The following is a 21,335-nucleotide window of genomic DNA, read 5'->3' as shown; positions in this document are numbered from 1 at the left end:
CGCCCCGGGGAGCTGCAGCCCCCGTCCCGCTGGCGGGGGGAACGGGGGGCCGGCGCTCCGGCTCCCCGCTCGCCGTGGCGTTTCTCGCTCCCGCCGCCTCGCCGAGGGCGGCCGGCGTGCGCTGCGCGGCCCACGGCCCGCTCGCTCTCCTGCTCCGCCGTGGGTGGGTCGGTCTCGTTTCAACCCAGGTCTAAAGTGAGCGAGGCGGTGACATTCGCGTCTTCCCGCTCCTTTCCCTTTGTTCCCCCCCCCCCCCCCGAGAGGCTGATCAGAAACCAGAGTAAAACAAACGGCTTAAATCTGCTTTCTCCGCGATGTGATTCCTTTCTGTGTGTGTGTCACGTTTTGAATACTCCCTACTCCTACTTCTTCAGCTTTGCAGAGCTTCCCGTACCTCCAGGGGTCTGGCTCGGGAGCCTTTCTGCTGGTGTGTGGCTCCTCAGAGTCCTCCTCTGGCAGGAAGAGTGCTCTGGTTTCTTTCCTTTTCTCAGCCAGTCTTCAACCTGCTTAAGTAAAGGGATTAAACCTATTTAGAGGAAAAAAGGTGGGTTTTAAAGTTCGAATAAATCTTTGACTCTTAAGACAACTGTCATTTAAACTGTTTACATATGAGGACGCTACTCCTGAAACAGCCTCGGTGTTTGAGCCTCCCCCTGTTACTACAGCAGCTGCTGAGACGGAACTTGTCGTGAACCCTTCCTCATCTTCCTTCTTAGCCAGCAACACTTGCTTAGAGTTGCTTAAGCTGAGGCTGTGCTTTGCATTTGTCTTTAATTCTTAGCAACTTCCTAAATTTTGAACTAAAGTGGCTTTTGGGTTTTTACCCAAAGGCAACGCTTGGCTGTCAGGACGAGCTTGGTTCTTCCTTTTGGAAGTTGACTCTCACAGCTTAGTTCAAGGCTGCTCTTCTCCCAAGCCTGGTATCTGCTCTTTTGGATGGACTCGTCCTTGGAACCTAAGCTTGCTCATGAGATAAACTTGAAAGCAAATTGCCTTTGTCCCTTCCAAGAGCATGTAAGGTAAGCACCTGTCTCTTCAGCTGACAGCTTTGTTCTGTGAAAAGTGCTACTAGTATTAGCTTAATGTCTCACAAGTGTTTTCTGCTTTTGGTTGGTGTAAGCTTGTAACTATAAAGTGAAACATAGTATTTTGTAGGTTGGTAAACGGCTATAGCATTCTGCATGTCCGGTATCTGGTTCCTGGTATAAAATAGTAAGCCAGTGTACAAGTCGTTGGAGGGAGTGGCATGATGGCCGCAAACGCGGGGGTGTTTCCCGATATTTTTGCTCAGTTAAGTAATTTAATATGGTAGAGATTCAAGCATGCCAGCTTGCGCTTTAATAGAGCTTTCAGTTATGTTTAGCAAGCTGGATTGAAGTATATGTTGAAGTACAGTTGAAAATACAGCCTTGGCATGGCGTGCCTAGAAATAGATTTAGGGTGTTGGGGGAAGAAATGCTGCAAACCCTGAAATCATTTGTAATCTGTATGTTACTGTTCCCAGTTAGAGATGGCCTGATTACTATACATAATTTAAAAAGAAGCCATATTATGCCTGTCTGCATGGAAAAGTGTACATCCTGATGATATTTTTATTGTAATAAATATAATGAACTTAGACACATCTACTGTATCTAAGGTATTACATACTTTATCATAGTGGTACTGATTATACAGTTAAACTGATGTATTGGGTAGTTTTCAGCAAATGAGTGTTCTAGTGCTTGCTCTTTGAATGAAAGAGGCAGTTTAAGGGTATTGGAGATCTCAGGGGATCTGTATCTTTACTACCAACCAGACTGTCGTAGTGTTCAGTGCGTGCTAAAGGATGCATCACAATGCCCATGGCTTAAGCATCGAGTGTTTTTGGAGGCCTGGGCTGTTCTGTTAGGTCTGTCTGTGCTGATGACTGAAGTCAGTGACTTGCTTCACTCTCGATTAGGAGTTATATTTTTATAAAGTGAGGTTAATATTTTCTAAATGAAGAACATATTTAGAAACATGCAAATAAAAACAGTACGTTAGGTTTTTTAATTAATTCTGCTCAAAAGGAATTGGGAACAAAAAGTCTGTGGGAGTCTTCAGTAGGAGCTAAACTCAAGCAAAGAAATGAAATGACAAAAGTAGGTTGGCAAAGTGGTAGAGTTTAACAGTCTGTTTATGGCTTCTTTTTTGCAAAGAGTAAATATTTTTTCTTTTCTGGTCAAATTAGTTGTCTGAGGAGCTGGTTCAAAAGAGAGGCAAGGGGTTTATTAATCATTAAGAAAGAGCTTGAGTTGCTTCCTGTGGGATAGTTAGTAAGCTATCTTCCCTAGAAGATCAGCGAGGTGTTTATAGTAAGAAGCACTCCTTCTGCCTAAGAAAGTGTTAATGGAAGGTAGACAGGCATAGGGACAATCCTATAGTTATTAATGTAACAGTTCAGACTTAGCAAGCTGATAAAAGTGATAGTAATTATGAAATACATACTTTTCTTTTGGATGTTGTCTTGGATGTAGCCATTTTTCTTTGCCCTTTAGCATTTTGTGTTACCTTCAAATTAATAATTTCTTACCAGAAGTTTTTATTTAACTTATGAGGCAGTCCTGTATTTAGTATCTAACTAGGCTCAACTGCAGGGCAGGGGTGCAGGAAAATGTCAAACTGACAGTACTTACTTTTTTTTTTAGTAGATTAGGAGTATCTTGAGCATCCCAATTCAGAATATTGTCAAGATGTATTTGATCTATTTGATTGTAATTATAAGACTAAATGTCTTTTGGAATTTGCTTCCCAACAATTAGCTAAATTCGTTGGAGTTAGTGTTTTTTGTAAGTGCATCAAATAAACATTTAGCTGATTTTAGTAACTTCTTTTGATATTATTTTGCATAGTGGCTTCTTCCCAGTATCACAGTAATATTTATATACTATCATTCTTTCCTTCACCTGAAACCAAAATGGGATTAATAAAGTTTGTTTTTTGCAGGGTAGGTGCATGCAGCGTATACAGCAGTGGTTCAATCTTCCCCCTTTTCCAGATGCTTTAGACTGGTGCTAATGTTGGCAAACCTGTGATGGTACAGCTTTTTATAGCAAACAGGGGATTATTGATTGAGTTCTCGCCATCCTTTGCCAGCTAACATATTAGAGACACTTCAGCTTCCTAGGCTTGGTTTTAGATGTTTAATAATGTTTTAACCAAGACTACTAAGTGGAAAATATGAGAAAGGACCTCTCAAATCTAAATAAAGTACACTAGGAGTTCTTCATTGTACTGTAAAAAATGCCCCATTAGTGTTGTCTGGCTTTAGTCTTCTGTATTTGGAGCTAGACTTTGAAAAGGCTTGTGCTTGTAGTAATTAAAAGGCAGGTTCAGTGCCTGAGAGTGTTTTAACATTGCTTTGCATTCTTGCTCTTGCCCTTCCTCTGCTGTAACCTTCTTTGCTCCCTTTTTCTGTTTTTAGCTACTCTGCCCTACATTGGCTCTTGCCTGCATCTCTTCCACCAAATGACTATTCCAGTTGCTCCATCTATCCCTGTCTGTCCTTTACCATTTCCTATAGTGTTCAGCAAGTCTGATAATGCTTTTTTTTTTCTTTGAAGTAAGGAAGAATTAGCACCAAAGTCTTCTGTTTCAATTCTGGGATCTGTTACCAGGCTAGAGCAGCAGACCAGTCAGCTGCAGGGAGGATTCCACCTGTCTTTCTAGTCTGGGCTGAAGCATGCCAAGATGTGAATGACTGTGCTTGAGGTCAGTTTTATCTGCAGTGAGTACATGTGAACAGGTGTTTACATGCTCTGAAGCTGGTCATGTCTAAGTAATACATAAGACAGACATAAAGCAAAAGGCATGTTTCTGAGACTGTAGCTGCTAATATCCTATTAAGAATCAAAACAGAATACAACTTCTAATTTGAGAGATTTCTTTTACTTTTCAGAAGGATTTTTTTGAGCCCAAAGTTAAAGGCTGTTATGTTATATATTAGGAGATGACAGATTAGTATCTACTTCCTGGTTTATTACTGGGTATCTTCCCAATATCTTGTAGAATTGGCTGACTTGTCCTGGAAGTGCCTGAACAGCAGTGTTTGAACCACCATGGTTTTCAGCCAGAGTGTTAATGTAGGCAAAAATTGTCTGTGGCTGAGGATGGACTGTAAACTGTATCAGTTCTAATCAGTCGCTTTTCAGTTGTTTCTGTTAAGTGTGATCAACCTGCACTGAAAGGAAGGCAGTCCATCTGCGGTGCTCATGTGTTAGCAGTCTGATTCTAGCCTCTTACATGTGGATCAATTTCCAGGTTTTGCTTTTTATATGTATTTGTATATATTTCAAGATGTGATATACAGTGATGGAATTATGCAACTTAATAAAGCTAAGTCTCTTACATTACAAATACTGCCTGTATTTCTTAGCAAGTAGTTAAGAGAAATAGCAGAATCTTCCCTTGTCTTTAATGCTTTATAGCACTAGCACTCAAAGTTTTCACATAGTATTGTTTTAGTGGAGTGGGAAGAGGATGTAATGTGTGGGTTTCCACTTCCATGGAACCTGCGTTGATAGTCCAGTACCTCCCATATGCTGGGTCTTGCTCAGTGTGCCCATACTGATGATAATTTAAGGGAATACGAGTTACTTTGCAGTGAGGGGATGGCAGCAACCAAGCATGAAGTGCAGGCTGTTTCCTGCCCCTGCCAGGCCTTCTAGGGGGTTGGATTAATTGTCTTTGTGGCCGCTCTTGGAGCCATTTCGTCATCTTTACTTGATGACAAAGTTTATAGATATAGCCACATAATAACTTCAAGTACTGAGAGAAGGAGCTTTTGGGTTTAAGAACTTTTGTATTGAGATATTTCTGACAAGGACTACTGAAAGATCTAGTTTTGCAGATTTGCTTCTAGGTAGTTCAAGTGAACAGTGTCTTAGTGTCCGCAATTATATAATTTGCGAATATGTATGTATACTCTGTCCTATTGTCCAAGTCATCAGTGAAGATGGTAAATAGTGTTGGTTCCAGTATTAATCCCTGGGGTACACCACTGTGACTGGCCTCCAGCTGGACTTTGTGCCATTCATCACAACCTCTTGAACCCCGCAGTGCAGCCAGTTTTCAGTCCACCTCACTGTCCACTTATTTAGTTGGTACTTCATCAGCTTGTCTATGAGGATGTGATGGTAGTGTCAAAAACCTTACTAAAGTAGAGGTGAACAGCATCCACTGCTCTCCCATCAAGGTTACAAGGTTAGTCAGGCATGACTTCCCTTTCATAAATCCGTGCTGACTATTCCCAATCACGTTGCCCTTCCTATGTTTGGGAATGGCTTCCAAGTTTACTTGCTTCAACAGCTTCCCTCCACTCAGCACTGCTGAGGCCACACCTGGAGTACTGCATCCAGTTGTGGGCTCCCCAGTACCAGAGAGATGGAGCTATTGGAGAGAGTCTAGAGGAGGGTGACTAAGATAATTAAGGGACTTTCTTCATATGAAGAAAGGCTGAGAGAACTGGGACTGTTCAGCCTAGAGAAAAGAAAGAAGGCTCAGCAGGATCTCCTCAGTATGTATAAATACCTGAAGGGAGGGTGCAAAGAAGGCAGAGCCAAGTTCTTCTCAGTGGTGCCCAGTGACAGGACAAGAAGCAATGGGTACAAACTGAAACAGAGGAGGTTCCCTCTGAACATGAGGAAACACTATTTTACTGTGAAGGTGACTGAGCACTGTCTGGTGACTGAGTCTCCATACTTTGAGATATTCAAAAGCAGTCTGGACATGGTCCTGGGCAGCTGGCTCTAGGTAGCCCTGCTTGAGCAGGGGGGTTGGACAAGTCAACCTCCAGTGGTCCCTTCCAATGTGAGATTATGTGAGATTTTTTTTTTTGAAGTTTGTCTAGATGTTTCTTTTCCTGATCCTCTTTCACTGAGGATAAATCTTCCTTACACCTTACAGATTCCTGAAGGCAGGTCTTATCAGTGAAGAAGGCATAGAGTACCAAAGTCTTTTTTCTGTGTCTTTGTCACCATGTCCCCTGCCCCATTCAGCAGCAGGCTCACACCTTGCCTAGTCTTAGCTTCCTTTAGCTCCTGAGGCACCTGTAGAAGCCATTCTTACTGTCTTGTTGTACTCATGTCCCTTGCCAGATTAAACTCCAAGTGGGCTTTGGCTTTCCTAACCCCATCCCTGCATGCTCAAACAGTGTCTTGCTTCCTCCTGAGTCACCTGGCCCTGGTTCCACCTCTTCTGTTTCTTTGTTTGGGTTTTGTCAGGAGCATCTTGTTCATTCATGCAGGCATCCTGCTACCTTTGCTTAACATCCTGCACGCAGGGATGGACCATTCCTGAGCTTGGAGGAAGTGATCATTAAAAGTATCACCTCTCTACAGATCTTAAAAATGATGGAGTAGTAGCACAATAGCTTTCTTTCCATCCTTCAGTTTTCAATTGCATGCTCTTAGAAGAGGTCAATGTAGTAGGCCACTAGAGCATATTTTGTGAAACCAAGAACAGATGCCCAAGTTACCAAATACCGAGTTATCCTCTTGTATCAAATCTCTGATTCTGGGAAGCTATATAAGATTTGTTGGAGCAATTGATGCTACATTTTTAATATAAATACAACAGTCTATGATTTATCATTTTGAAAACTTTCATTAAAGGTAAAAGTGTTCTGTTTAAGCATATGGATAATTTTTGTTACGTTTTTAATACTTGTGTAGGCAGTGTTTCAGTGTTTGTCAAAATGGTTCTGTTTTACTGCTTTGATAGACACTATACCTTATTCTGTTTTTAAAATTGGTTTTCCACACTTTCACTGGGATGTAGTGAATTGTTATCAATATCCTCTTCCATTGACTGTTGATGGAATGGAATAGAGGTTGATATTAAAGTTCACAAAGTTGGGCTTCTTAATTCTTCAAAACCAGCGATAAAATGCTCAGATCTTCCAGTCTTTGCTGATGCTTTGCACCTATTTACAGGTTAATAAATTAAGTTCTACCAATTGAACCCTTGATACAAAAGCATTTCTTTAATGCATCTGCATAGGTTTTTTGTTGAACAAAGAAGATCAGGTTCAAGACCATCTAAGGAACCTGAAGGTGCACAGGTCCATGGGACCTGATGAGGTGCATCTGTGGTACCTGAGGGAACTAGCAGATGAAGTGGCTAACCCACTATTCCATTGTATTTGAGAAGTTGTGGCAGTCCAAGGGAGTTCCCACTGACTGGAAAAGGAGAAACACAACCCCCATTTTTAAAAAGGGGGAAAAAAGGAAGTCCTGGGGAACTGCAGGCCAGTCAGTCTCACCTGTGTGCCTGGCAAGATCATGGAGCAGATCCTCCTGGAAACTATGCTAAGGCACATGGAAAATAAGGAGGTAATTGGTGACAGCCAACATGGCTTCACTAAGGGCAAATCATGCCTGACCAATCTGGTGGCCTTCAACAATGGGGTTACAGCATTGGTGGATAAGGGAAGAGCAACAGATATCATCTACCTGGATGTGTGCAAAGCATTTGACACTGTCCTGCACCACATTCTTGTCTCTAAATTGGAGAGACATGGATTTGATGGATGGACCGCTCGGTGGATAAGGAATTGGCTGGATGGTTGCACTCAAAGAGTCAATGGCTCAATGTCCAAGTGATGAATGGCATTCCTCAGGGGTCGGTATTGGGACTGGTGCTGTTTAATGTCTTTGTCGGTGACACAGACAGTGGGATTGAGTGCACCCTCAGCAAGTTTGCTGATGATACCAAGCTGTGTGGTGCTGTTGACACACTGGAGGGAAGGAAGGGATGCCATCCAGAGGGACCTTGACAGGCTTGAGAGGTGGGCCCGTGTGAACCTCATGAAGTTCAACAAGGCCAAGTGCAAGGTCCTGCACCTGGGTTGAGGCAATCCCAAGCACAAATACAGGTGGGGCAATGAGTGGATTGAGAGCAGCCCTGCAGAGAAGGACTTAAGGGTATTGGTGGGTGAAAAATTGAATATGAGGCAGCAATGTGCGCTTGCAGCCCAGTAAGCCAACTGTATCCTGGGCTGCATCAGAAGAAGCCTGGCCAGCAGGTTGAAGGAGGTGATTCTCCCCCCGACTCTGCTCTGCTGAGACCTGACCTGGAGTACTGTGTTCAGCTCTGGGACCCCCAAGAGAAGAAAGGGCTTTCAGCAACCTAGTCTAGTGGAAGGTGTCCCTGCCCATGGCAGGGGGTTGGAACTAGATGATCTTTAAGGTCTCTTCCAACCCAAACCATTTTGTGATTCTGTCTTACTAAGAAATAGTTACTGGTGTGTATCTAAAAGCCTGTGACCCATTTGTCCAATTTTTATTTTTTTGGTTTTTTTACATAAACAAAACTGACTTTTCAAAATAGGCTCACAACATTCTGAGTTAATGCTTCATTGCCTTGCACACACTGTGGCATCTGGGTTGTCTGTGAGCTTCCAGGTGGTATGGCTAGAGCTGCTAGGATTCAGGAACTTGATGAGACTAATACATTTCAACAGTCTTTTTGTGGTACTCCATTGCTAACCTCTCTGAGCCAGCAGCACTTCTATAACTACTGCTGTTCACTGTGGAGGGTAATACTGCCTCGGTTTGGATATTCCTGGTATAGCTTAATGTTTGGAGGCTGTTGTATATGTACCTATGATCTCGCAACTGGATAATCTTTTCTTTGTAAACTGGCTTCAAATAAAGTGGGTCTCAGCAGAAAGCTGCACTGTGTGGATGAATTTCTTTCCTCGAGGAACTTGATTGCTGGAATAGTATTTTCAGAGTTGCAGAAAGTAGCAAGGGTTGGCTGGTGAAGAAGGAAAAATGGCCCTCTACTTTGGATGACCAGCAACAGTGTTTAATCTTCCACTTTGTGAAGCAGAGTTGCATTGATAGCATATTAATATATTAACTCTCCTTAAAATAGAGAAGCATCCATTCCCTCTGGAGTATGCTGCACCTGATTCTGTCAGTCAGGAGCAAGTAAAATGGATGTTGTCAGACCAATTTGAGAGGCTTTGTGTGCTGATACAGTGAAGAAGCTGATATAACTGTAAAGCTTAGAGTTGCAGAAAATGACTGTTGGGTTTTCATGTGGTTGTCAGATTCAGATTGGTATCTGTTCTCTGCCCCTTTTTCTAAAAGTCAGCATTCAAGCAGTTATTTCTCACTTTGTTCCCAGCTGATGCTTGGGAATAATAGTGAGCTCTATAAGGGTTCATGAAATTACAATTTTTGCATTTCTCAATGCTCTATTAAAAAATAGAATTCCTGCTTTCAAGACAATGACAGATAAAGTGATTTCCTTCCGTCACTGTAGGATGCCTGGCTTGTACAGCCTGTTTCTCTGGCTTATTAAATCTTTGAATTGATGCCTGAATATAAAAAACTGTCCCATTGCACTTTGAGTTTGGGCATATAGAAGACTAAAATGAAACAATAGAGTAATGCAATAACTGCTTGCTTTATTTTGTGGTGTCTTGTAGTTGGTATCTGCAAGTGGTTTGGAGGTATAGTGCAAAGTTTCATATAATGATATGAACAGCCAAAAACTTGCAAACTCTAGTAAACAAAGGTCTTAAAGGTACAGTGTATCCCTACTTTGAAGGTGGGAAGTTAGTGTAGTGATGCAGCTTTTAATTTGTTTTACTGGGGTTTTACAGTTGTACTTGAAGAAAGCAAAATTCTGTGCAACTTTGAGCAAAATTTTACCTTCTGTAAAGATACAACTTTTGTTTTCTTGAAAACTTTCAGAAATGCCAGATCAGGTTAATAACAAAAAAACTGGTTTGAGCACATTTCTGCAGAATTCTACCCTGACAGTATGCAACACGTTGGCCTAAGGCATGAGACATGAGCAGTCTAGTTTTAGAAAGTACTGCTGTTCCCAGAATGTGTTTTTCTCTGGTGGCTAGAGGTTTACCAATATCACCTGCAGCAAGATGTCAGGAGTGGCTTCTTTATGATAATAGTCATGGTGTTCATATTCAGTTCTGTCCTTTGTGTTCTGTAAGGGAGACCTGGTCAGAGTGGAAGTCATCTCTATCTAGAAATTTGCCAGACTAGTAGATAGTGGTTCTATCTGTGGAAGCAGGAAACTCAGCTACAAGAACCGGGAAGCAGAATATTAACAGTACCAGCCACTCTTGTCAGGAGTCATTTTACTGCTTTTTCTCTTGTTCTTGAGATTATATTAGGTAGGAACAAATTTTCACTGGGCTGATGGATATAAATATCATCTTGCAAGTGTTTCAGATGTGGCTTGCTTGTTAATATAATTTCCAGTTCATGGTCCTTTACCAAAGAAGAAGAAACAGCGGTATTCCTGGTGAAGGAGGCAGGGCTCTAGCTGCCTCTTGAGCTGTGGCTTCTTACTGTGGCACAGGAAGCCATGCAGGTCTAAGATGAGGCTGAAAGGTGCTGGATCTCCAGATGCCTGGGACTGTTAGAATCTGAGGAAATTAGGTTATCCATGCTGGCTGTGCAGAACTGAGGTAGCCCACAGAAAATAGGAATGCAGGTAGTTAGAAATAAGAACACTGAAGTCTCAGTTTGGAGGGGTCAGAGGCAAGAGATATCCAGGCTTCCTGGGGGCTCATAGGGGACTATAGAAATGGTTGCAGCTCCTTATCTGAACAATTTGGAATATCACTTGTACGGTCTGGGCAGCCCTACTCTGTGTTTTGGTGCATGGCCTGCCTAGGGATCAGAGGGATAGGTTGGTGACATGGATAGTGGTTTGCATCAAAATAAGGCAGGGGAGGAAAGCTGATTTTCAGCAGGCATGTTAGCAGTGCATTAGCATAGTTGAGGCAGTTGTCTTGTGAAAAGATGCTGTTCAATTGTTTTCCCTTAATACAGAGAAGAGAGCTTTGTTCAGAAAGTGGTGTGGCCTTCCTGGATATGTTCTGAGACTGGGGGGGGGGCAATACATTTAGTCTAATGTGTGTACTAAAATAAATGTTCAAAATATTTCTGCTTTGGTCTGTTTTGTCACCTACAAACATACCAAAAAAAAAAGTGCTACCAAGCAGTTCTACTATAGTTCCTCTGAATTGTGAGGATTACAATTCTGAGAAGCTGATGGCAGTTTACAGTGCCCTGTGGTCTGTATACATTTTGGTTATTACTTTATCAAACATCTGAAAGCTCAGGCACGAAGCCAAGTAATACTTAATCTTGCTGCATCTTTCTTGTTCCTGACAGCCCAGTAAATGCCTATGTTAAAAGCTTTCTTATTTCAAACCACTGCAGTGTCACTAGTTTGAGTAAACATGGAGGAGACTCTTAAGGGCTCAAGTTGCCAAGTATGAATGCCAGAAGATAAAAAGGAGCTTGGAGGAACCTGCTCCTTCATTTTCAAGGTCTAGAATAAAAACATCAGAAAACTGCCAGTATTTTGCTTGAAACTTCTAGTCACACTTTCTAGAATAGTCACCATTTTAACCACTAGATAGGGAGTGGGCTTAAGGCAAGTGAGTTTGGAAGGGTTTCCAAATGTTATTAAGCCCTCAATTACATCACTTATCAGGCATTCATAGCAGAAGCTTCTTAAATTCTTTTTTTACAAAGTGCATAGCACTTAAATGTTGTCAGAAGTTCCTCTCCAGACTGTCAAAGTAGTACTGTCTTGGGATTTAGAAATGCTGAGTGCTTGGTCTGACATGGGTGTTTTCCAAGGACACTAAAATTACATTATCTCGAAGTGTAATCGTAACTGGGCTTGGGGGCTGTGATCTCTTCAGTAAGGGTTCCCCAGCTAAAAAAGCCCCTAATCATTAGCACCTGCCACAGGGCAGGTCTGTAATAATTTTATTGGGAAAGTTTTTCCTTTGAGCTATTAAGGAATTCTCTGGAGGTGCTGTTCTTTTTATCACTTGCATTGCAGTAAATCTGTGCACTGCTATAATTTATATGTTGGCAACCATTGCATGACCTTACCACATAACAGAGAGCTCAATTTTCCTCAAACTTCACGAGGGTACATATGGAATGAATGATAGTAATGCTGATTAATTACTTCCAAGAATGACCAGTGATTTTTTTTTTTTTTTATATGTATACAGCTAGCTGATGTCACTCCATACCCACAGCAGGAACACAGGCAGGTGTACTCTCTGGGTGTGAAAAAGTACAGCATGCTCCCATGGGGGTAGAGTGCAACTCCAAACTTCTTTTTTTCTTCCCTACTACCATGAACTCAATCCTCTTTCAACATGAGCTGTCTGGCGTCTTTCAGAATTGTACAAGGCACACAACATCATTTAACAGCAAATGTGTTAACTGGCATAGGTATTCCCACGTGTCCTAGAAAGGTTAAGAAAAGGCACACAAATACCCAGTGGAATTCTCCATACTGTCATCTTTTCCTTGTTCACACTAGTTTATACTGCGGTTCCTGGCTGCAGCCTGGAAGTCCTCGGCATTGATTATGCATTGAATAGACACTTCTGTACCATTTGGATGTGTTTTGTTGTTATGGTCTGACAGTGATCCTAAGCACTGCTGGTTGGGGTGAAGTGCCAGCAGTACCATCTCTGAGCACACCTTCGAGGAGTTAATATGCTGTGGGCAGAAGCTTGATGGAACAGCTGTTTTTCTCTCTTAGCTAGAGAAAAATACAGCAGTTATTTTAAAACTGCTTAGATTCTCTTCTGTAAGGACAGGGTATTCCAGGAAACAACACAAAACTGTAGATGAATTCAGATATTTATAACTTCAAGCACAATTTAATTGTGTCAATTCAATGTCCAAATATAGGTCCTTATGCATTTTTTTGGTTCCAGCAGTGGTATTGAAACATTCAGCTAATTTAAGTTGTTACAAGACATGAATGTATAATGAAACTCATTTTGAGGGCAAGAATCACATATGCTGCTACATAGCATAGAACAGGTCTTAAAGCTTGTAGAAACTCGTTTTCTGCTTGGATATCATCTTTCCTTCCTCCTTTTCGTTAGAGAGATTTGCAAGATTTTTTTTTGTCACTTCGTGTAAGTGTTGCAAGGACTGTGTGGGTAGAAAGTACTTTTGAATGAGAGGGACGTGGCGTATCTGATGTACGGTTACATCTGTATTATCTAGCTGCTTGGAGGAGAAACTTCAACATGTGGATTAGCTACCTTAGAAGGGCCCAGGGACTGTGGCGATCACTTGTATAGGATCAGCTACCAGTGCTGTGATTGGAGATGTGGGTTGTCAGTATGATGGCCCTACATAATTACCTGATTGGAAAGGAGCAGCCTAGCAGGCAATAGTAAATCATATTGGAGTTGCAATATGTGTAGAAAGCAGAGGGTAGGCAAAGGTGTTAAGACAGAAAATAAACAGAACTGATAGGAGAATTTTTCAGTGCATAGAAATAATCGTGAGCCCAATTGCTACTAGGTAGCTTGAGGGCATTCCACTTAGGTGGAATTATTGTTGCAATTAAACAGTAGTCCTTGGCATTAAGCATCTTCAGCTTTAAATCTCTTCCTTGGAGACAGTCCAGTTAATTGGAATATATGTTATTGCCTAGTTTTGTATTATTTATGCCATTGACTATAATGCAATTAAAAAAGGACTTAAAAGAAAAAAAATTAAGCAGTGATACCCAACATATTTTTTTGTGCTGTTCAGCCAGGCTCAGTTTCTTCTGCTCTAGCTGTTATGTGAAGGAGATGCAGTAATACATACCCAGTACGCATCCAATGTCTTCTGTGCACCCTAGAGAATTTACATACAAAATATGTATCTGATGCTAGACTCACTTTTTTTTTTTTCAGTAGCACATGGATTAACTTCTCATTAGAAGTTCTTCTACCCCTTTGAAGAGCTGCTGCCTCTTTTCTGGTAGTTAAAATTATTATGATTCTCAGTGACTGAAAAGCAGTTGCAGTAAGGGCTGACCCATGTGAAATGTACATTTTGGGTTAAAAAAACAATTCCCATAGAAATTATGTGTGCTTAGATACCATCATCCTAAAGTTTTTAATTGCATGCAAGGATTTGTCAAAATTTCAAAGCACGTCAGCTGTCTTGAATGGGGACTGAACTTCTGCTCTTAGTTGCTCTTAGTTGTTCACTTTGCGGCAATGTAATGAGTGCTATACTGTTTTGTTGCACCTCTATTAAAATAGTATTGCTGAATTTTCACTCTTACTCATGCCTTGATAGTCATCAGCAGTGACTGATTTTCTTACTGTTGTCACTTAGTCTGTCTCTAAGCAAAATACAGGAAACGGTGATAAAAGGTCCTAGTTCTTGATCACATAAGTCATCATTGATATGAAGGTTTACATAAAGTAGTTTTAGTGACTGTCCTGTCTTTACCCTGTGAAGTAAGTACACTGTGAGCATGCTAGCATGGTTCAAGAAGTGAGCGTCTGAAATGACGCACTGAAGTGATTTTGGGCATTGTTGGCACATTGCAATGGGAAGTAGAACAGGTTGTGTTGAGCCATCACAGGGGCTATTTTGCAAATGTATGGAATTTTTAGAGCTTTACAATCGGTTTAAGTACAGGCAAAGGTAGCATGTAGTTACTAGTTCATGTCTTAGCATATGAACGTTTGAAATTAAACATTGTATAGTATGTTATTTCCTGATGTATATGTACAGGATAATAGGTAAAACCAAAGTAACTATAAGTCTTGCATAGTATGACATACTGGCTAATAAAGATTTGGGGCAGTATCAGCATTTCTGTATTTATGGTTTTACAGTTTGGGGAAATTTTCTTATGTGAGCATTGGGAGGGTAGCTCTTGACAACAACTAATCTCATTCCTTTTGTGGACCAGACCTTTTTAAACTTTCTTGTATATGTTGAGGGGGTTGCTTTTGGGATTACACAGTCATAGCAAATAGCTCTTCCAGGATAAAACATGTAAGTAGTGTTCTCTCAAACAATCAAAATGTATTTTACATCTGGGCTTATTGAAACACAAGTCAATCATGTGACTGTCTTATGCCTTAGTAAACAGCCCAGCTGTAGGAGTAAGTAGAAGCAGGATCTCGTTGAAAAACAAATGCTTTGCGTGAACTGGATTTTTCTGTATAAGTACAAAACCAAAAATGTTATCTCACAATGGTTTTTGATGTACTTAGTTGACATTAACTGTTTTTAAAGTAGTGACAAATGCATATACTGTAACTCTAACCCATCCTGTAGGAAAAGAAATAAAGCATTCATTTGGAAGCATTAAGAATATAGGCATATATTTCTAATGATTTTTTTTTTTTTTTTGCCAGTAAGTTCTTTTCATTAGTGAAAACTTGAGAAACCTTTTCAGTATCGGTCTTTTTTATCTGGTTGTTTTTGCCCATTCAGTGTTTAAAAATTTATTCTTAATCAGTTAATTTTAGATGATTGTACTTTTGATATGATACTGTGCCTACTTTAAGGAACAGCGCTTACAACCACTGGCTTGGTAGATTTCTTGAAGAAAATAGATGTTTGGGAGAAGCAAGTAGTCCAGAGAGTAGAAACAGAGGTAAAAGGTACCTACCTCCTGGACGGGATAAAATCTGTCTGCTAGCTAAATGTGAAAGAAGAGAAAAGGTGTGGGGAGGAATACTTGAATCAAAAAACATGAGGCTTGCAGAGAGCTTATCTCAGGAAGACTGTTCCTGTTAAGTCACAGGGACAACCTATTTCATTTGTTTACCTGAGAGAGGAAATGTGCGGAGTCCCATTACAAATGGGTCATGTGGCTAAATCAGGTCTTTGAAAGGAAAATACAACTGAAATTCTCTATGAAGGAAGCTGACCTGGGTAACTTAACAACCTCATGAAGAAGGGAAGCTTGCTACATTGCAGCTTGGGCCATAAGAAGCTGGGTGAACATAGTGGAGAAAAATCCCTCTGTCGTGCTTTTCCTGTGGCTCTCTAAGTAACTGCTCTTGGTTGCTGTGACTGTTACTTTTCCTCTGGTAGAAGACAGGGTGGAGGGAGAAGACAAATGAAGAAGACTAAGATGAGGATGAAAACTGTAGACTTTAAAAAGAAACAGAGGAGAGCAACTTCTGTTCTCACTAATCCTCCAGGAGATGGTGGATGGTGCTCAGTGCTGCTCTTTAGAGATGGGAAAATACTGGGGGATGTGGTAAGTGTGTTTTAATCAAGAAGAAACCCTGTGACTTTATGAGGTCTTGAATCTGGGGAGCAGAGACTAGAAAAGGAGGGAGGAATGGTAAGCAGAATCTCATAAGATGGAACTGGAAGAAAATTGCAGTCTGTAACCAGTCTGCCAGGATCTCCCTCTTCCTGCAGAATGGAGATAGCATTCTTGATGATCAGATGAAAAATCTAAGCATGGCAGTTGTTATATTTTATATAGGAGAGAGTTTACAGTTTCTTAACTAGCAGGAAGGAACTGCATTTGAGTGGTTCAAGTTGTTTTGGGAGAGCACGAGAACCTAGGGCACTCTGTATTTGCTGGGCTGTGCATTGGACTGTTTCAGAGTACAGCATCTTGCCACAAGAAGCAAGTGTATCAAAGCTAGCTCTTAAAGAAGGAAACAGTGTGGGTTATGGCTAAGGGGAGTTCTTTGGAAACATAAATTTACATTGTATTTTAAGTGGAACACAATCCTAAATGGAAACAGTAGGGTCTTTTCTATCATTAATCTTATTAGTGTTTTCTGTAGGTTATTTTTGTCAGCATTGTCATCAATGTTATGGCAATACTTCAGAGCCTGTTAAAAAAAAAAAGAAAGGCTGCCTTGTTATAAGCAGTCTATAATCACAGGAGGTCCCACTTCCAAAAGAGCTTACAACTTTAATTGAAGAACAGAAACATCCTGGAGAAAGAAAGTACACAAACACAGTGAACTGCAATGGCATTGTATTTAATAGAGCTTTTGGGGCAAGTTTATAGAGGAAATGAAGAAATGGAAGAAAAAGGAAAGGGCAGTGGTGGGAGAGGAGAATTAATAGCAAGAAGAGAAGGGGTGGAGTACAGCAAAGGTGAGAGATTGAGAGCCAAGGGGGAGGGGATGGAAATCAGTAACTAGTCATTTATTTAGTAGGAACATCTAGATTAATACCTTAGGAGTGATAAGAGTGTTAATGTGGTCTCCAAGTGACATGATGTAGGTGGTTTTCACAAGCAAACATAGTGTTCATTGTAAATGTATAAGCTGAATTTTTCTTAAAGATCACAGATCTCTTCCTCCACCCACACTGTTCTTACACTTCTTGATTTCATGCTTTCTATTTGCTATAAAATGTATTTATCTTTTTACCCGCAGTCATAAGATTCAAGTTTAGGAGAAAAAAAAAAAAACCAACAACTTGATCAGTGGAAGCAAAAGATCACATTCCCTGTAAACCTGGTCATATCAAGTGTAAAATTGTGTTCTCCTACAAACAGATTGGAGAACTCCTGTCAATTGCCTATAAGCATTAAACTTGTCCCTTAAGACCCTGGCTGCTCAACATATGTTGATACAAGAGATGATACACTTCCCTCTGAAGTAGAAGGGAAAATTACTTAGTCTAGGCAATCAAACTAGAAAAAAAAAATTGCAAGCCTGGTTTGTGTGCATCCTACTCATCTGTCCTCCTTCTCGATGCAGCTAGGGAACATATCCCACAACCACCTACTATACTCACCTCTCCATGCTCTTTGCATGGCTTGAGAATTCCCTCGTCTTCTCCTTGTCTGCCCTTGTCGACCTGTATCTGTCCTTCTAATACAGATTCTAGATCTGCACTCCTCACCTTCTGTACTAGTATATGCCATGAAGATGCGTGGGGTGGGAACTATTATGTAATGAGAACATAATGTAATTAGCATCTACAAGGCTCTGAATTAAAGAAGATACAATGTTATGATACTGCATTGGAAATATACTGAGTCCTTGAAGCAAAGTTACACTTGAATAGATAACTTGCTCTGGGAATTCCTAACTCTGTGGTTATTGTTAAAGCTCAGCAAATTTTTGAGTAGCTAGTTTACTACTCTGTAAAATAAAAAGTAATAGCTGAAGCAAATAAGGCTTATAGCAGCATGTCAGTTCTGTCTGCTGGTCAGTTCTTCCCACTTCACCCATCAACTTATTGGATGTTTTTAATCAATTTTAACAGAGTAGGAGAACGCAAGCGTAAGTTGGTCTGCTTGCTAGAGGAAAAGCCATGCTGATAATAGTTTATCTGCTTGGCCTGTTTGTTAGTCAACATGTGTGCTAATGTTTTTGCCCAACATGCACAGTTATATCGAAACCTGCAAAAGAAGATGCTGCCTGGCTAGTAAGGTCATGTGAGAAGGGAACTGAAAGCAATGTGGAGTCCCAGAATAGATGAGGAGGGTAATTGAGAGCACTGCAGGGATTCTGAGACCATTGGAAAAGGCATGTATAAGAAAGGGAGATGCACATCCGGAAGAAATCAGACTTCATATATTTTGCAGGATGTAGGATAAATTCTTTAAAACTAACACAGTTAAATACTTAATATGCTGTTTGCTTAGCACAATTATTATATTCACAGTTTTGTAACAAAGGTTGCAAGCTTGTGTTTTTACTTAATGAGTGAGAAGCAAGTATCTTTATAGTGCCTTATATTTTTTTTTCTATCAAACTTAACTGCAGCTCTAGGTAGTGCTGCAATGAACTTCTTGGTGGTCATGTGAATGTGAAAAGCTGGGTGTTTTTTTTTAATGATTAAATAGATTATTATTTTCTGAACTATTGTTTGGGAAGATCTGTATTTTATCATCCAAGCTTCGCGTTGCTTCCATAAGGAAATGTGGTCCTGTGATGCAGTCAAATTCTCTAATACCATAAGTATTAACTTTCTTAAAATGTTTAAGCAGTCATGTTTTGTTGTTTTGGTTTTTTTAAAAAAAAAAACTCCAACAAAACAAACAACCAAACCCACACATGCACTTGGTGGCAATTCTTCAGTACTTTGGGGATTTTTGTACAGACTTCTTGTGGTTATCTTCTAAAGCTGTTAGGTGAACATGCTCACTTTTTAAAGCTGTAAGTCAAGGTGGGAATATTTTACAGCTCATTAAAATATTATTTGTGTGTGATGCTGAAACAGGTTCAAAGTCTGACAACACAACTGCTCTTTGCTAGCAGTATTAGAGGAGGGAGATGGATCATTTACACCCCTCACTGCCACTTTTGGCATGATTCTTTTTGCCAAGCCAGCTGATACACTATATTTGGAAATGTGGCTGTGTTGTGTGTTACCAAGCTTATTCATCATTGCTGTCAGCGTACTCTCTCTTTGCAGAATGCTTTCAGGAATTTTCAACAACATTCACTTGAAAGGAAACATGGCATAGTACTTAAAAAATATTCACCAGAAGACAACCAGAAAAGCAAACTCACAAAAAAAAAAAAAAAAAAACCCAAACCATTTTTCCACTGAAATGTGTATTGCTGCTTCTTCACATATTTATGAAGTCTGCAGTTCATCTCAGTCCTGAAGGATTTTTTTGTTTTGTTTTTCTCTGCATGTGCAGCTATATTGTTTCTTCTATTGTCATGCATGTACTGGCAAACAGCCTGTCCTTTCATTGCTGTGTTGAGAAGCAGGCTCATACTTTTTCTCTCTAAACAATAATTTTAGTCACTTGCAAAAAAAGGTGCTTAATATCTGAAATTTTATTTCAAATTTTAAAAATACTGTTTTTTCTGACATTACAAATCTTTTTGGAATTTCAGGGATTTCAGTAGAATTGAAATCTAACTCTAAAATCTGTTTCATGAACTGTAATTTTATTAATGTAAATTTAATTACAAAGAGTAGTTTAATAAAGGAACCACACTTATTTTCTCTGTATTGTGTGTCGTTATCAGTATAACTCATCATTTGCTGGTTAAATATGGCAGAGAACATTGCTCAACTAAACTGTTTTTTGCCAAGTGTGAAATCATATTATATGTGTGTGTTAGTTTTCAGAAATTTTGAAAAAAGTTTCATAATCTATTTTTATATTATATATAATATGTGATATTTTTTTTTATGCTACACAGCTCCACTGGGTTGGTGTTTAGAAAATGTTTTCTAGAAAGCTATGTATAACAGCAATTCCTTTCAAATTATGGCTTTTACTAAACAATACAGCTGTCAGACGCATTAGTTTTTAAATAGTTATATCTGTTTCATGTAACTGAGCAGTGAATGGTGATATGTAGGAAGTAGAAACCTATTTTTCTGATTGGGAATTGGATAAAAAAGTACAGTTTTGATCAAGATAGATGATTCCTTAAAAGGAAATACTTCCATAACAAGGTATCTCAACATACCCGTCCGCTAGTTTTGCTTTTTTGTGTGAGAGACACTTGCTGATTTAATCATGCATGCAGCATATTTTCTCTATAGAAATTCTGATGACTAAGAAGCAATAGTTTAAACAAGATACATGCATCAAAGGAGAGACTGAAGATAATTACAGAGCTTATTTCATGTTCATATACTGGTAGCATCCTACTGAAAAAAAATGCATTTCTGATCACAGTGCCATCAGTCTAATGAGTTGTGTTCACTGAACTTGTTTTTTCCTATGGTATGTTTGCTGCATGCTATCTGAGCAGTAGGAGATGAGGCAGATCTTGTATTAGCCTTGAACTTCTTACTTGCGTAGAACAGATTTCAGCTAGAGGGTTTTTTTTTTGTCTCTAAAACAATATTCACCTATGATAGTAATGCAAATACTAAGCTTTGTTGAAATTTTTCTTTTCATCATATTTAGGAAGCTGAAGTTCACATACTCTAAAATCAGCTTTATCTTTAGACATAACTCTTGGCAATGCTTTCACTGCAAGAAATAGGTTCTCACTACTAACATGTTTCATATGGGCAAAAATTCAAAATTTAGTGCTGTGTACCATATTCATACAGCCTCATGTTTTGGTGTATCATTGTTCTGATTGCATGGTGGCACTTTTCATGTCTCCATGTATAATATATGCATAGTTCTCTTTGGGTTTTTTCTTCTCATAAAATCTACCAATGAATGTTTATATTCCAAGCAGATTCTTCCTCTAAATACAACTTAAAAAAAGAAAAAAAAAGAAAAGCCTGCAGTATTTTGGTAGTTGTGTATACAGAACATTTACTTAGACTGCTTTTCCTCAATTTATTGGTCAATAAACCTACTTTGTTCTTAGAAATGAGAAATCAAAATCCTTCAAAATAATTTCAGTTTTTCAACTTATTTATCCTAATATATATAAGCATCTTGATTGATATAAACTATATGTCATCATAAGTTATAACTTGTAACATGGAATATGCTATGCAAGTGCTTTAATATTCTGATGATTCTAAAGATGCAGGGGATTGTGCTTAGAGGGAATGTAGAAAACCATTTATATGAATCAACACAGAACTGCATTGTTCTTGCCCTGAAGATTTCGGACT

At 39.7% G+C, this 21,335-nt stretch overlaps 1 protein-coding gene across 3 annotated transcripts in view; it reads left to right on the top strand.

Annotated features, from left to right (window-relative positions):
* Positions 1–21,335, top strand: part of SETD3 (SET domain containing 3) — a 64,504-nt gene that overhangs the window by 259 nt on the left and 42,910 nt on the right. For 2 of the 3 annotated variants that reach the window (XM_010583921.1, XM_010583924.1), the window contains exon 1: positions 229–544. The exons of the other annotated variant lie outside the window; for it this stretch is intronic. The gene's annotated coding sequence lies outside the window, so the exon portion shown is untranslated. Of the gene's footprint in view, positions 1–228; positions 545–21,335 lie in introns of those variants that run through there. 3 annotated transcript variants of the gene reach the window in all.

This window comes from Haliaeetus leucocephalus, unplaced genomic scaffold (genome assembly GCF_000737465.1).
Source record: "Haliaeetus leucocephalus isolate CR32 unplaced genomic scaffold, Haliaeetus_leucocephalus-4.0 Scaffold932, whole genome shotgun sequence".
NCBI classification, from domain to species: Eukaryota; Metazoa; Chordata; class Aves; order Accipitriformes; family Accipitridae; genus Haliaeetus; species Haliaeetus leucocephalus.
This window is presented reverse-complemented; position numbering and strand designations above follow the sequence as displayed.